At 45.8% G+C, this 14,577-nt stretch overlaps 1 protein-coding gene across 1 annotated transcript in view; it reads right to left on the bottom strand.

Moving 5' to 3' along the window:
- LOC100119809 (hormone receptor-like in 39) overlaps positions 1-14,577 on the bottom strand; it is a 41,905-nt gene that overhangs the window by 8,293 nt on the left and 19,035 nt on the right. The window lies entirely within an intron of this gene.

Below are 14,577 nucleotides of genomic sequence, written 5' to 3'. Positions count from 1 at the left end.
TTTCCCATCTTTGTGTGCTGGAGGTCGTCGGCTGCTGAGTGAGTGAGAGAGAGAGATTATTTTCTCGGGACACCGTGTGATGTGTGCGGGACGGCACTGGTGCCGAGGCGAAGGTTAATTAAAACGAATAAAACGGGGATTTCGACGATAGGTATCTTTACTACCGCCGACCAGAGTGTATGTGCTGTGTATATATAGTCGAAAGGATTTCGGAAATGGATTTGCATTTTCGGGGAGATAATCTGATAATGGGAATTTTAAGCTCGAAAATATAAACGGTCGATTGGAGATTAAACGTATTTTTTTGAAGATTCGATTACATATTCGATACAAAGTACTCTGCTAAAAATAAAATATCCGAGTATGTATCCGTGCGAATCATCAGTCCGTTCAATGAAACCAAACTCCCGAAACCGCGCGAAAAACAAACCAACGCATCCGCCCAACATTCGCGTACACACACACACACACATCGCGCGGCGCAACAGATAGACAAAGCACAACGACGAGCCTCGATGGTGGGGGTCAGGACAAAAAAGGAGGAAGAGGTGGAGGAGGAGGCGAGGGAACAGAGGAGGGGGAAGAAGAAGAAGCGGTGGCGGCGCTTTCCGGAGCATGGCATAACGGTCGTCGGCATCGTAGTCTGCTGCGTGCTGGCAAGGCCGGCCCACTTCCGGTTCGCCGGGCTCTCGACGACCTTCGGACGCGCACACGCGCAACCGACCGAACGACCGATATGTGTACGATGCTTGATGTTGTGCCGAGGGATTTTTGGTGGCGAGATTGAGGGGGAGGCTTTTCACTTTGATTTTTTGCCGAGACAGGTTCGATTTTTGAAATGTTACACAAAGGTGCGTTCGTGTGTGCCTTATCGTGATTTATTGGGTCGAAATTCTTACTGGGTCGTAAATCAGCTTGGGCTGGGAATTATTTTACGATTCGCAAACAGAAAGTGTCTCCTTCTATATTCAGGAGTTTGTTGCAAACCGCGAACGACATTGTTTCCTCAATAAGAAGATTAGATAATACTCGATGAGTATACACACGTGCGTCTTGTTTTCTCGTATGTGACATCTTCGGTAAACGATTCGCAACGAATGTGTATAATTTCTGGTTGATAAACGCTGGTATAATACATCGCCCGAAGTAGCAAAGACTATAAATCGTAATCGAATCAAAATATAACAACGATTTCGCGAAAATATAATTACTAATAGGAAATTCAGTCAGACACGTTATACATTATCTTATCGAAACATTATTTATTTCGATCGGCTTTAATTAATCCGCCGCGAAGGAGCATGAATCACTGGAAAAATCGCGACATATGCAACAGCACACACACACGGTGCCGCGAAATATCGACACATCTATACACATATAGAGCTGCAGTTCGATAAAGCACTCAGAGCCGGCTCATAAACGTCCGAGTCGTTTTACCTTCGCAATGACTGAAAACTTTCGAGAGAGCGCACTTACACGGCCGGTCAACTCTTTTCACGCTGTCTGATCACCGGGAAAAGTCGAAGTGTATTAGAGAAAAAAAAAGAGAGAAAAAAACGATCTCGTCTACGGATCATTTGGCAGAAGGTTGAAAATACACCGCTGATGGCAAAAAGCGCGCGCGAGAGGAACTCTTTTTCTAACGCGACGTCGAGATTCGTATATTCATCGCTCTCCTGATGCTGCATAGAGGACGCGTCAAATTTCCTCGCAATGATCCGGAATTTCTCACGACTATAACTCTAAAAAGGGATCACCCTCGCGACTTATAACTGTGATCTCGCGCAACCCGACACCGGCAGCCTACAGTCACTCGCGGCGGCTCCGATGCGTGTCTGTGTGTAGCATAAATATAAGAGATACGCGGGGGATAATAATAAATTGGCCGAGTGCTGCGCTGAGAGCCCCGGAGTAAAGAAATCGCGCCCAAGGACGCCGAGCGAGTGCGCTGCGGGCGCAACTGAGAAACGCGTATGTGTGTGAATATAAAGCAGCCGACGAAGCGTTTTACATTCGCTCTTTTTATATCGCGCCGCGAAATTCTAATTTGCTCATCGTCGTCGCAGCAATGGATAGGTCGAGCTACACGTTTTTTGGGATGATCCGATAAGCGGTGCGGGCTTCGTGCGGATATGGGCTAACGTCTGAAGACGATTTTTCTTGTAAACTTTTCAAAAACAGCATGAGCCCTCCAAGCAGCAGGCTCAACAAGGCAGTTTTGGCAAAGGTAGCACACCGCTATATATGCATCGAGCTTACCTTATTATGGTAGGAGAAACAGGAAAAAGCCTATGCGACACCTATCTTCGTTAGTAAGAGACTGCGAAGTATTCCAGCATTGGGCAAAGACCTGCAGTCCAAAACTATTTGATTTTATGCTCTGATAAATGCTTTTTCTACTTGAAAAATTATTCATTATTCGATCGCCGCATTGTAAGGATTACTTCGATTAATCTACAAGGATTCCAAAGATAATATTAACTTATACATAGCGGACAGCAAGCGCAGCTCTCGAGCACACGCCGGCAATTAATATCCTATGAATCAATAGTTCATTGATAAACTATAATCTAATCGGCTCCATAATTCGCCGATCAATTCGCGTTCGAGACCAGCTGAAGAATGGGCCTCCCTTATCGAAGCGGCAATAAAATAACCAGTTTCGCGCGTCGAGCGGTTTATATGAAAAGCCGGTGTCTCAAATTCACGCGAAGTTTTTTTATCTTCATTTCATCGTATAAGCTCCTTAACCGATTCTAAAATTGAAAAGTCCCCGTGTGCAGCGGTGTCTCCAGGGAAATTTCTAAGCATCGGGACTTTTTGTAAAAAAATCACGCAGCGAAGTAAATTAACCACCACGAGAGAGGAATGTGCGTATGTATCAAATGAAATCAATGAGTTGTAAAGCTTAATGGGTTTCTTAGATTTTTCTTCAAACGCCGGGCCGCATAGGTATACACACACACACACACACACACACCAGTCCGGTTACAGTCTCGCCTCTCTCGACTCGCTCGCTTTTTAACGAAAACTAATTTGTTTCTAATCCTAATGAAATTAGTATTCCCTTCTAGCGTATACCTGTGTATTCATTAGCAGAGAAGCAGTAATGAATACAGTTCGAGAGACAGAAAAAAATGCGGTAAACACTCGTATGCTCAAAATGAACTTGTAGACAACGACCGAAGAAATCGGCTGATTGCAAATCACAGTCCGGTTCACGAGCCGACTTAGCATAGAACACAACAACAACAGCGGCGGTGACAACGTCGGCGGGTAATAAATAAAGAGACAAGGGGCCACTAGATTAGATATTCTTTTCGTGAGACACAAAAAGCCGATATAAGTGTTCTATACATCCTCTGGTCTTTGTCGACCGGTATTGTTTACACCACTGGTCATTAGCATGGATTTGCTGTACGGTACGAATTGAAGAAAAAGCGGTATAGAGACGCGGTAATTAATAGGTAGTGGTGTATGGAGCATAGCTATAATCACCGATTGTCTCTTCGGCAGGTTTTCTGGTAGATCAAGCAACAATGGCATACGCACTACTGTATGGATTTGTCTACCGGTGCGCACCGGAATGCGCGCTTCTATTATATTCAAATTATCCTGTAATTATCACTTTGGCGGAGAGTGAATTTCTGCCCTGCTGCTGCTGCTGCTGCTGCTGCTGATTGTTTTGCGAGTGTACGAGTCACGCGTCTGGTGAAAGAAAAAAATTCTGAGCGCTGCAGGCTCCGAGCACAATAGATTTTTGATAATATAGAGCTGCTATAGGCTGCGCTAATCAATTAACCGATACAAAACTCCTGTTTAGTAGCATTTAAAAGATACATCGAGGTGTGCATTGTGTATATCCTTGAAGCCGTTTATCGGGCTTATAAGCTGTTATAAAATCTATTATGAGCTGATGCAGTACACATGCCGCGATATACCTTTAAAAGTATGTTACAAGAGAAACGACGTCAACACACACACACATACGTCTCTAATCGAATCGATCGGCTGGCCTCCCACACAAAAATTTTCCACAAAGCCCACGTCTTTGGTCTCGCGTAAAAAGTAACAGTAACGCATAACATGCCATTAATTCCGAGTATGCAGCTATCTTACCGTTAACCGCTTGCACCTCGTCTCTATATACGTATACTGCACACACATACCGCTGCAGTAAGTAACAGAAAAGCGTGTAATATCGATGCATTAATTAGCGCGAGAGGCAAGCCGCTGCAGCAGCAGTTGAGAGTAGAGTCGTTAGGTCGAGAAAATCCCATCGGTGTGTGCTTGTGTGCGGGTATAAGTAAGCGGCGAGGCTCGGACTGCGGTGGGAAAGGTTTCAACTTTCGATCTCTCGGACGATCCCTGTGTGTGTGTGTGTGTGTGTGTGTATGTGTGTGAGTCTATGGTGGGACGTACGACCTCGACGTCCTCGTCGCTCGTCGCGGATGGCGGATTATAGGTATCTTTCTAATTCGCCGGTGCGATTGCCTGATGTATGTATGTATGTGTGTATAAAGTATATGTAGGCGAGAAGTTTTGCAATGCCTGGAGGGCTTGAACGATTATATGGTATGGAGCCTGATAAGATTGATGAATTTATATGCACTTGTTCTTTGGCTTGCTGCAGGCTGCGATTTATTGTTTCTTTTCGTTTTCTCATTCGAAGCTGTGGAGCTTCTTCTTTAAAAAGAAGCTAGAATTTCATTGTATATGAGGTAAAAGAGTGAAGCATCTCTAGTCCTCTAAAATAAACAGCGACATTTTTAAAAACCATCGACGCGGCGTTAAGTGCTTTCTAAACTCGCCCAAACCTACACATACATAACGATAATATTTATTTTATTACCTAAGAATTAGCCTCGCACGTGCACGAGAGAGGCGAATCGAAAGGTTAAAGTATCACATCGCCGTCATCTCTCGCACACAACTCTCTAAGGAAAGTTGAGAAAACAAGGCTCGTAAAGTACACTCTTATACCCAAACAATCGTCGGCTTCTCTGACTCTTTAAAACGAGTCGTCCGCCTGGTGATTGACACGGATTTTTAAAAGAAGATCCGCGAGGATCTTGGAAAAACCGGCGCCCGGTGAAAGTGGATGTATAATACACTCACCGGGACAACGAACACTCGCGCGTATTTACCGCCGCGTCAGCTCGAGTTTTGCCTCTTTCTTGTTAACTGACATTTTCGCGAGTCTAAGTGTGCACGTACACACACAAATGCGAGAGGTGCTGTTATATCTCGAGCTCTGGCGGCTTTTTAGGCCGCCGCGCGTTGGCTTCTAAATGCCGTGTTAAGAGCGAATACGGGGCTCTACAAGCTTCCTTCGTGTTGAATTCAATGTAGCTTAGATTAGATTTCGCGCGAGCGATTCGAATTTTTAAAGTCGCCGTTTAACAGTTCCAGCGACGATAAACGCATATAAAATCTAAATAGATCCAAATAGCTGCAAGTTCTTATCGAATTGAATGACATACACAAATGAACTTATAACGAAAAAAAAAAATTTGCGAGGGAGCGCGAAATTTATATTTTAAAACTGTACATACGTATGCGAAGAGTCGAGAAAGAAGCTTTCGAAAAAAGTGGAGCTTGGAAAAAAGCAAAAGTTAACGGTTAACCGTTGTCAAAATTAAATCAAGTACCGCTCGGAGGCACAAAGAAGAGGAGAGGAGAGGAGAGCATCCAATCCTCACTCGCTCGCTCGCTCACGTATGGGGTCATTCGCTCGCCTACGCGCGTGTATAGAACGCGAGCGAATAAAGAGGAGAGTTGCAGCAGCAGCACGTGCATCAAGATTCAAGCGCGTCTCGAAAGCGTATGTGCGTGTGGTAATATAAGACCTATGAATTTTACATTGTTACATATCACATTTTTTGATATGCCGTTTGATTTTTCAGTAGCACGCGAGACGCATCGTCCCGTGTGAATGTATAAATGCATGTGGAAAGTTCGAGATGTCTGTTGAATTTTAAATTCAACAGACATCTCGAACGCAATGCGTATGATATCGGGTTATATGGAGCGAAGTAGTATTTAAATGGTTGTTGGAAATCAGCAGTCGTCGCGGTGCGTTTAACTTTTTTATTATTTAAACGCATGGGGTGCGTCGGAAGTGGAATAAAATGAAATAGAAGAATAACGCAGCAGCGCGACTTGCAGTGCGTTTGCCATACAATAATTTGAGTGTATCTCTTCTCTCATCTGTAGACTGAAAAAAGTGGCGCAAGAATAAATTAATATTCAATAGTCACCCTGAATGTTCCACATACATTAATCATACAAAGATTTACACGAGATATGCATTTCAAGAAAGGAAAAAAAAGTATGACAAATGAATAGCGAAGCACTTTGTAACACGAGCGACTCAAGCAGGCCTTACAAACGGCAGCTTAGACATAGGAAGCAAACCGCTATATGTCCACTGAATTTGCTAATAGCGATAAGGGAAGCGCCTATGCGCCACACCTATCTTTTCTGTCCAGCAACTCGAAGAGCTCAAGCGGAGGCTGGAGGGGGAAAGACCAGTCCAAAACATTTCAATTCCACACAGTTTTTCGGACTTGGCTATATGATTTCATCTATACATCCTATTGTCTAGACATCCCCTATGAATTGAAGCTTCGCACAAACCTACTTCCCAAAGCGCATCTCACCGCGCGCAGAATAAAGAAGCTCTCCCGTCAACATATATATCATTTTCGAAAAGCCCATCAACGGGGCCACACACGCACTTGGGTCAATCGCATCTCGAGCGTGCGACGACGACGAGGCCCGCGGGGCCTTTTTTTACGACTGCAGCGCGCGCCGGCAGAGAACATAAGCCGCGAAGCTGATGCACGCAAAGGAGAAAGAGAAAGAGAAAGAGAGTAGCGCGCATACCGCCGTAGTGGGAGGGCTCGATAAATTGGGAGGACGGGTGTTCGATTTTACGCGCCAGGAGAGGATCGAGGGACATGCCGGTTCGCGGAATATAACGTCCTGGCTCTCCGCGTGGGAGTTGGGAGAGAGGTTAATTGCTTTTTTACGTTTTTTTTTTCGTAAATTATAGAGCATAGCAAGGTATTTAAAATTGTAATACTTTTCGTTAGCAGCAGAGTTTACGACTTCTAAGTCTAAATTTTTCTTTCGCGTAAATCCCTTTGTATCGAAATCCCGCATCAGCAGCGCGATACTCGCAGCCTGATGCATTTAAGGGCTAAAAGTGACAGCTCTCCGCGAAGGAAAACGCGCTCAAGGTAAAGACCCTCGGCTATACCCATACTACACCACCACTGCGCAAAAAGAGATCAGCGACTCCGGCCTCTCCTCCGCGCGCGATGCTACAGCAGCAGCGGCGGCAGCGACTGCCGGAACCTGTTCTCGCGCTTTTTATCGATTAATAAAATAAATAGATAATCGCGTATAGGACCTGCATTCCTGCAACCGCCTTCTTCTCTCTCTACCCGCCGACACGAGCCCTTTGCATCGGCCGCGAGAATGAAGGACACACGGCTGCGCTGCTGCTGTGTGCAATAAACGAGAAAGAAAGGAGAGTATGAGTCAGTTTTAGCGTGTGTATAATTACAAAAGCATAAAGCTTCGTGATTATCCGCTCTTCGGAGAGAGGGGGAGGGATTAATAAGTAGAGCGGAGGTATGTGGCTGCGCAGAGAGCGATTATCATCGGCTGCGCACTTGTATTATACGGGCATGTGTATAATGTAATTTTCGAAACGCGAGCGAGACAATATATAATAAGACTCGAATCGAACGCAAATTCCTCTAACCAACATAAACCAGAGATATCGAATTATATCATCTCAATACGTACGTTATATACTACGTGCGCGCGCAAAGGTTAACCGAGTCGAGAGAGCGCGTGTAATACTGTTATACGCCGAGAGAGCTTCTCCTTCCCATGATGAGAAACCAAAGTTATCGCTCCGTTACTGTCACACCGCCAACGCCGCGGAGAAAACGGTCCCGATGACGCGCGCACGCGTATACGCGAACCGTGCCTTTCTATATATACATAACGCAAATACGTATATACGTACGCAGTTGTGGGTATATTCTCGGAGTAGGACTTGAAATTCGCTTTATCGACGAGGCGATCGTTTAGTAGTACTGTGTACAAAGTAGCGCGAGAGAAAACAATAGTATAACTCATATTGCGAATAAGGAAGAGAAATGTATATGATTCGCGGTTTATCGGTTTTGGGCGGTACTCTGCGGCGTAAAGTGCACGAGTTTATATATATGCACAAGCCTACGTCATACACACGGTCAGGCGGTGTGCATGCACGAGTTTAATTTTTTCGCTCTGCAGAAGTGGGATTTACGTAATTTACGGACTCGACCAGTGCGCTGCACGATGTGTACGTAGGTTTTAATTAAATGCTCTTCGTGTGTGGCAATTATATTTATATACGATTCGTTCAAAAGCGTGAAATTATGTTTTTAGAAGAGACTCGAGAGGCGGGATGTATAATGGTAAGGTGGTCGTCCTCTCAACACTGCGGAAACCGAGATAACGAAGTCTGCTATGCATACCACGATACGAACCGAAATAGCTCAATTAAGAAGCTTCAGCTTAACATAAAAATACCGAGGTATCCGTATATGCGCAACAAGTCGATCCCTTCCGCGTTTACACGAGTGTTCGAGATATAATACCTCAACGAGGGCAAAGCCAGCAGCTCTTTTGTGCGCCAACAGTATATAATATGTATATATACACATACACTGCTCAGGCACATCACAGAAAGCTGCAGCAAAGGCCGACATTCTCAAGTGTCCTCGAAGGAATTCGACCGGTTATCTCGCCGCCTCGAAAAATGAATGAGAAGGAGGTTGATTGCAGGAGTCTATAAAGGAGCAGCCGCAACAGCCTCTTTTAGCCATTAAAACTTGAGTTACAACCCGGCCCAGCGCGCGTCGTGTATGCATAGAAATTACTCGATCATCGTTGCGAGCGCTCCTGAGCTGTATACACGCGTAATTGTCGACGCTTCTTCTTCTCGTCGTCGTGTGTAATGAATTTTGCGGACGAAAGAGCGAGCTTGCGACGTTGCGGGGATACTAAGTATTTTCGGGAGGCAAGCAGCTGAGTTTCAGTGCCTTTGGCGAAAGCCGAGAGTATTACGGAGCTGTGATCAATATTCGCGGCGAACGATCGGCGATAAAATTTGTCGCGATGTGTGCTGTCCTTCGGATCGATTAATTTTAACGAGCTTTTTCGGCGCTGGATGCACGAAAGGGCCATCTATACATCGCTCCGTGACTTTTTGCGGAGCCAATGTAAGAGAGCGACGCTTTTTCCTCTTTGTCTTATTTAGAACACAAAGCCACAGGAAAAAGTTACTCTTGGCAGCAAAACGTGGCGGACTAAAAATTTTAGAGCTTCTAAGAAGAGATCGTTCTCATATCCCAAACTTGAAAAAATTCTGAAAACTACGTGAGAACTTTTTTTTAGATGAAACGCGCACACGTCCATTGTATTTATACTGCCGACATTAATTAACCGAAAAAAAATCAAAGCATATTTACCGAGCGATTCGCTGATAAATTTCCCCGCCCCAAAAAAGACGAGCTACATACGCTCTCAAAGAGTCTCTCTCCGCGAAGCCCGCGCATTGTTGTCGCACAGCAGCTCTTCTAAAGATAAGACAATTTACAGCGGCGCGTTCACGTCCCGCTCGAAAGTTATTAACTTTCCTCGTCGCGAGTTGTAAATCCGTTAAAACTGTAAAGCTTTTATTGCGCCAGCAGCTCCTCTCTGCGCGGCGCGAAAATAAGCCAAATCAAATTCCCTCAGCTCGCGCATCGCATACACACGCGCTTCGACACCGGCTGTATAATATGAACGAAGAAAGAAAGAAAGAAGAAATGCTCGTGTGCCGCGGTCTTTCTTCGGCTCTCCGCATCAGGCGTTTATAGGCGCGGGGAGAGAGAGCCAAGTTCGTGTGTGTGCGCGTCTGTGTACGTTTTTAGAGAGAGCGAAGACAGGAAAATAACAGTCGTCGATTGGAGGAACGACGACGACGAGCAGCAGCTTCTTCCTTTTAAAGAGCGATATCGTGAGTAGGGAGATTGAGCAATCGATGATTTTTCTCCGGATGGTCGTTATTGTCGCGAGCTAATGTATTGTTTTGAATACTGTGGTATGGCTTCATGTTTTTTTGCAAGTAGCTTTTGTTCACTTTGCTTAAATGCAGTTATAGCACGAGCGGCCCAAGCAGCCAAAACCATCCACCAAATCTAAAAAATATCCAACCACACGTTGAGATAATCCCAACGCGTCTCCCCATAGTCTAGTGATACACTATATAATACGGCTCTCCGTCGCACGCGGCGTACAACACACGCAGCTGCGCGGCGCAGTCTCGTGTTCGTGTACGCAGCCATCATCATCGCGCGCACGCACACGAGAGAGAGAGAGAGAGAGAGAGAGAGAGAGAACACTATACATGCATGTATATCTGTATACGAGGAAGGCGGCTGCGCTAAGGTCAAGGCCCTCGGCGCCCTACCCTCCTGCACCTTCGGGGTCACGTGGCGCGGCTCAAGGTCTCCTATCCCCACCGCGACTCCGGCTCGTATACGCTATATCGTGTACTGGCTTTAACATCAACGAAGAGGAGCTGCCGCTGCCGCTGCTGCTGTCGATGCGCGGAGAGAGGAGAGGGATATAATATGGGCTCTCTGTATAACAGCCGCAGACGTCGAGTCGTTTTAACGCCGCGAGCCCGTGCGGTGTGCGTGCGCATCTGCATGCGCGCGGCTTTATCTCTCTTGCGGGAGTATATAGAGGAGGGTGAAGGCGCACAAGGTGGCCGACTCGACGAGCGAGTGCGTTTTGTGAGACGCGAACGATTTTTTCCTCGCTCGTTTTCTCAAACATATTTCGCGGCTTATTTATCGGAGCAGAAACGGTCGAGATTCCTATTGCGAGCGAGAGAGAGAGAGAGAGAGAGAGAGAGAGAGAGAGAGAGAGAGAGATAACGAAAGCGATCAACAAACCATACTTGATTTAATTTGAAAAGTTATGCTCACTCCTATCCCTCTCGCTGTCGAAACTATAAACGAGCCGAGGTGATTTGCAGAAATTTCCTATACGCTATACAGCGCAGGGATATCTATGGCGCGCGCGAGCGTTCCTTATTGCGCGTATAGATGCTGAATTGCAAAAGTATTACTTTCATCACGTCAGAGTCGTTGCGCCGCTGCGCACGTTTGTGCGTATGGTTTTTACGAGTCACGTCGACTGCGAGCGAGACGCGGGGAGAGATGAGTGCATCGTGGGCTTCGTTATTCCATATTTCAAAGGCTTGTTATCTTTGAATGCAGTCAGGGAAGAGGGGGGGGGGGAGTTGCTCTGAATGCTACGACTTTTTGGTATGAGACTGTATAGAAAAATAATCGAATGAGGCACACTCGACACCGAAAAATTGGATTCAATTTTAATTTGTTTCTCGGAGTATAAGACAAAATGCGACTGTCAATCAAAACGCAAGCTTTTTGCCGCAGCATTGAAAATTCGCCACAGCACACACACACACAAGGGTAACGACTTTGCGTTTAATAACCGCCGCGTGAGAAGGATACTTGGACAAAGATTTGCGAAAGTATTTTGTAATACACTTTAAAGTGTTAAGAAAACCTAATGTTCATTTCAAAATGCCGCAATAAATCTTCGCGCGAAGTGTATATTCCGCGCGAAAGCTTCGATGATTTATTCATACACTTCTCTCTTTCTCTCTCACCTATGCAATAAAGTTGTATGTGTCTGTGTGTATGCACTCGGGAAATTAATTATGTTATGGTGAATCTGACGATTGCATTTGTTTCCTCGTGTTTATACACGTGCATTTTTACAAATCCATAATTAAATGAAAATCCCAAAGTATCCAACCTAAAATCCATAGGTGGCCTTGCCAAGCGCGAGTAAACGGTTTTCCGGCGCAGACCGCACAGTACACAGTACGCACCATATCAATTCTCGACGGTGGTGGCACAGCGACGGTATATTACAATGGCCCGACGTCGTCGACGCACAGCCGCAATATACGCAGAGGGAAAGGGCTTTGCGATCGAGGAGACAAAGCGAGTAGGCAATGAAACGGGAGACAAAGGAGAGGTCACGATGATGTACACACACACGCGCGCGCGTGCGCAAGGCGCCCGAGAGTTATAAGAGCCTAAACAGGGGAGAGAAAGGAGAAAGGGGTTCGTCGACGAGCTTTTTTGTCTTCTCCACTCTCAGGACGATGCGCCTCGGTGTTTGCGGGCTTTTTCCATAGCGAGAGATGCTCGATTGTTCGTATTGTCGCTATGGTGGATCCTTTATACGTTTGGGAATTAAAAGGGACGGTGTTGTTGCGGAGAAGCTAATAATAATGCGATGGTTGTGTGTGACTTACGCACGGCAGGGGTCAGTTGCAACTTATATATTATGGTGTACACTCTTTGATGGCGACTCACCTGTAACAGAAAAGAGAGACGAATGTGATTAGAATTAGGCGTAAAATGTAGTAGAATAATTTTTAAAACTATGTAATGCATATGGATATAATTTTGTCAATAACCCTCCCTTAGTCAACCTTGAAAACCTAACATTTTCATCATGGATATTAAAAAAAAATTTCATCCGATCATGAGTCACCGTTGACTCACGCGGTGTCTTGAACTTGCAAAAAGTAAACACACAAGCATACATAGCAGCGGCAGCTCTTCTCCGTCAATTTAGAAATAAGAGACAGAGGATGAGTCACAACGGGGCGAGAGTATATACATAAGAAAGTGCGCGCGGACGAATATAAGAAGAGCAGAAAGTGCAGGAGAGGAAAATGTGCCTCCTCTCGCGAGGGAGAAAGCCACCGACGAGAAATCCGAGCTGGAACGGCGATAGGCCACCTTACGTGTGTGTTTGAGCAAGATCTTTCGGTACATATACTCGGGTTATTGCTGTTGCTGTGTAACTCGGTATATTTGGCAGGAGAAGGAAAGGGTAAATGCACACTGGTCTCCGCGTTACGTTGCCACTAACACCGGAGAGAGTATAAACTGGGCAGGTTGAGTGATATTTGGGGTTCGCGTATCGTGCGCACTTTGGCGGGATTTGTGTATTTTTACAAAATTATTCCACTTTCGTTCGCGAAAAATATAGAGCTACACGCCGCATATATTCAATCAACTTATCGCCTATAACAGATTTATTACGTGTGGTGTTTGTATTTACACAATCGTTACAAAACCCGCGCAGCGATCGATTGCCACAGATTAGCCGAAATTTTGTCAATGCTTGTGTACACGAGCTTGTATATATCTAGCATCAGAAAAATCAGCGGCTTTTACCACTTGGACCGGCTGTGTATACTTTTAGTATCCTAATCGAGCCAGTTCAAGCATGAAAATTGTCCTCAAAATTTTTCCAACCGCCTCTCTCGATAATAATCCTGTCCCGCTCGCGTTTCCCAACACCCTTTCAAAACTATCGATCTATATAAGCCTCTTATTACCGATCAGATCTATCAATGCCCAACCGGTCACTCGCAATTACAAAATTACCGACAGCAGTTCGAAGCCTATATACCCAGAGCTTTAGCATCAGAAGAATCAAAGCTCGGCGAATCACGACGGTGCAGCCCCACGTGTTACACAGCAGCCGTCGACGTAACTTGTCAACGACCACGAGCCTCGCGTTCATCGTTTTTCGCTTCTATCCACAGATCCTCGCTCACAGCCACACGCAGCCATTTATCTCCTCCATCAAAAGTACAGCTCAAGTACGGCAGGAAGAAAGCGACGCGGAAGATCCAGCAGGTGGCGGCAAGAGCGAGAGGAGAGAGTTCGAGGGATCGACGACCGGAGAAAGACGAGCGAGCGGGGACTATTTCGAGTGTACAAAGCGGTATGTGTGCGCTTTGTGTGTGAGAGCGTGAGCGTGTGCGTCGACGTCGGAATCGTCGAACGACCGCGTCGGGGGCGAAGATCCCCCCCCCCCTCTCTCTCTCTCTCTCTCTCTCCTCTCTCTCTCTCTCTCTCTGTCTGGTTGCTCTTCTTCTTTTCGCTGCTGTTCGCTCTCGGGAGAGACTGTCTGCGCGTGTGTTTGGATGCAAGCTCGTTCTGCTCCGCGAGCGACTTTCGTCGGCTGATGCTGTGTGCTATCGAAGGGAGAGAGAGAGAGTTGATGTATATCGTCGTGTCGTTGAACGGATGTGAGACGCCGGAGAGTGTGCTGATGATCGTCGTTTTCGGCGATCGCTTTTATGCCGATGTGTGCTGAGAGGGATCGAGGATTTTACGGTGTCGGGTTTTCTCGGGTTGGGCTAATGGATTTTTTTCGTGACATATGGTCAAGATTTATTTTTAATCGAATTATCCGTTTTTATCGAGCTGCGCAGGAGAAAGTTTGCTATAAGGAGAGAGATCGATTTCATATGGTAAACGTGATTTGCTTTAAAAAAAAACAAGCGTTCGAGTTTATGGAGACGAATTAGGTTAATGTGTATAAACACCTGCGCGAGACGTAAATTTTACTGCTTCCTCTTCAGCAGAGGCCAGAACGAGTTTCTTCTTGAAAACA

The sequence above is a fragment of the Nasonia vitripennis genome, chromosome 2 (genome assembly GCF_009193385.2).
Source record: "Nasonia vitripennis strain AsymCx chromosome 2, Nvit_psr_1.1, whole genome shotgun sequence".
Lineage (NCBI taxonomy): Eukaryota > Metazoa > Arthropoda > Insecta > Hymenoptera > Pteromalidae > Nasonia > Nasonia vitripennis.
Note: the sequence above shows the minus strand (reverse complement) of the source record. Positions and strands in the feature narration are given on the sequence as shown.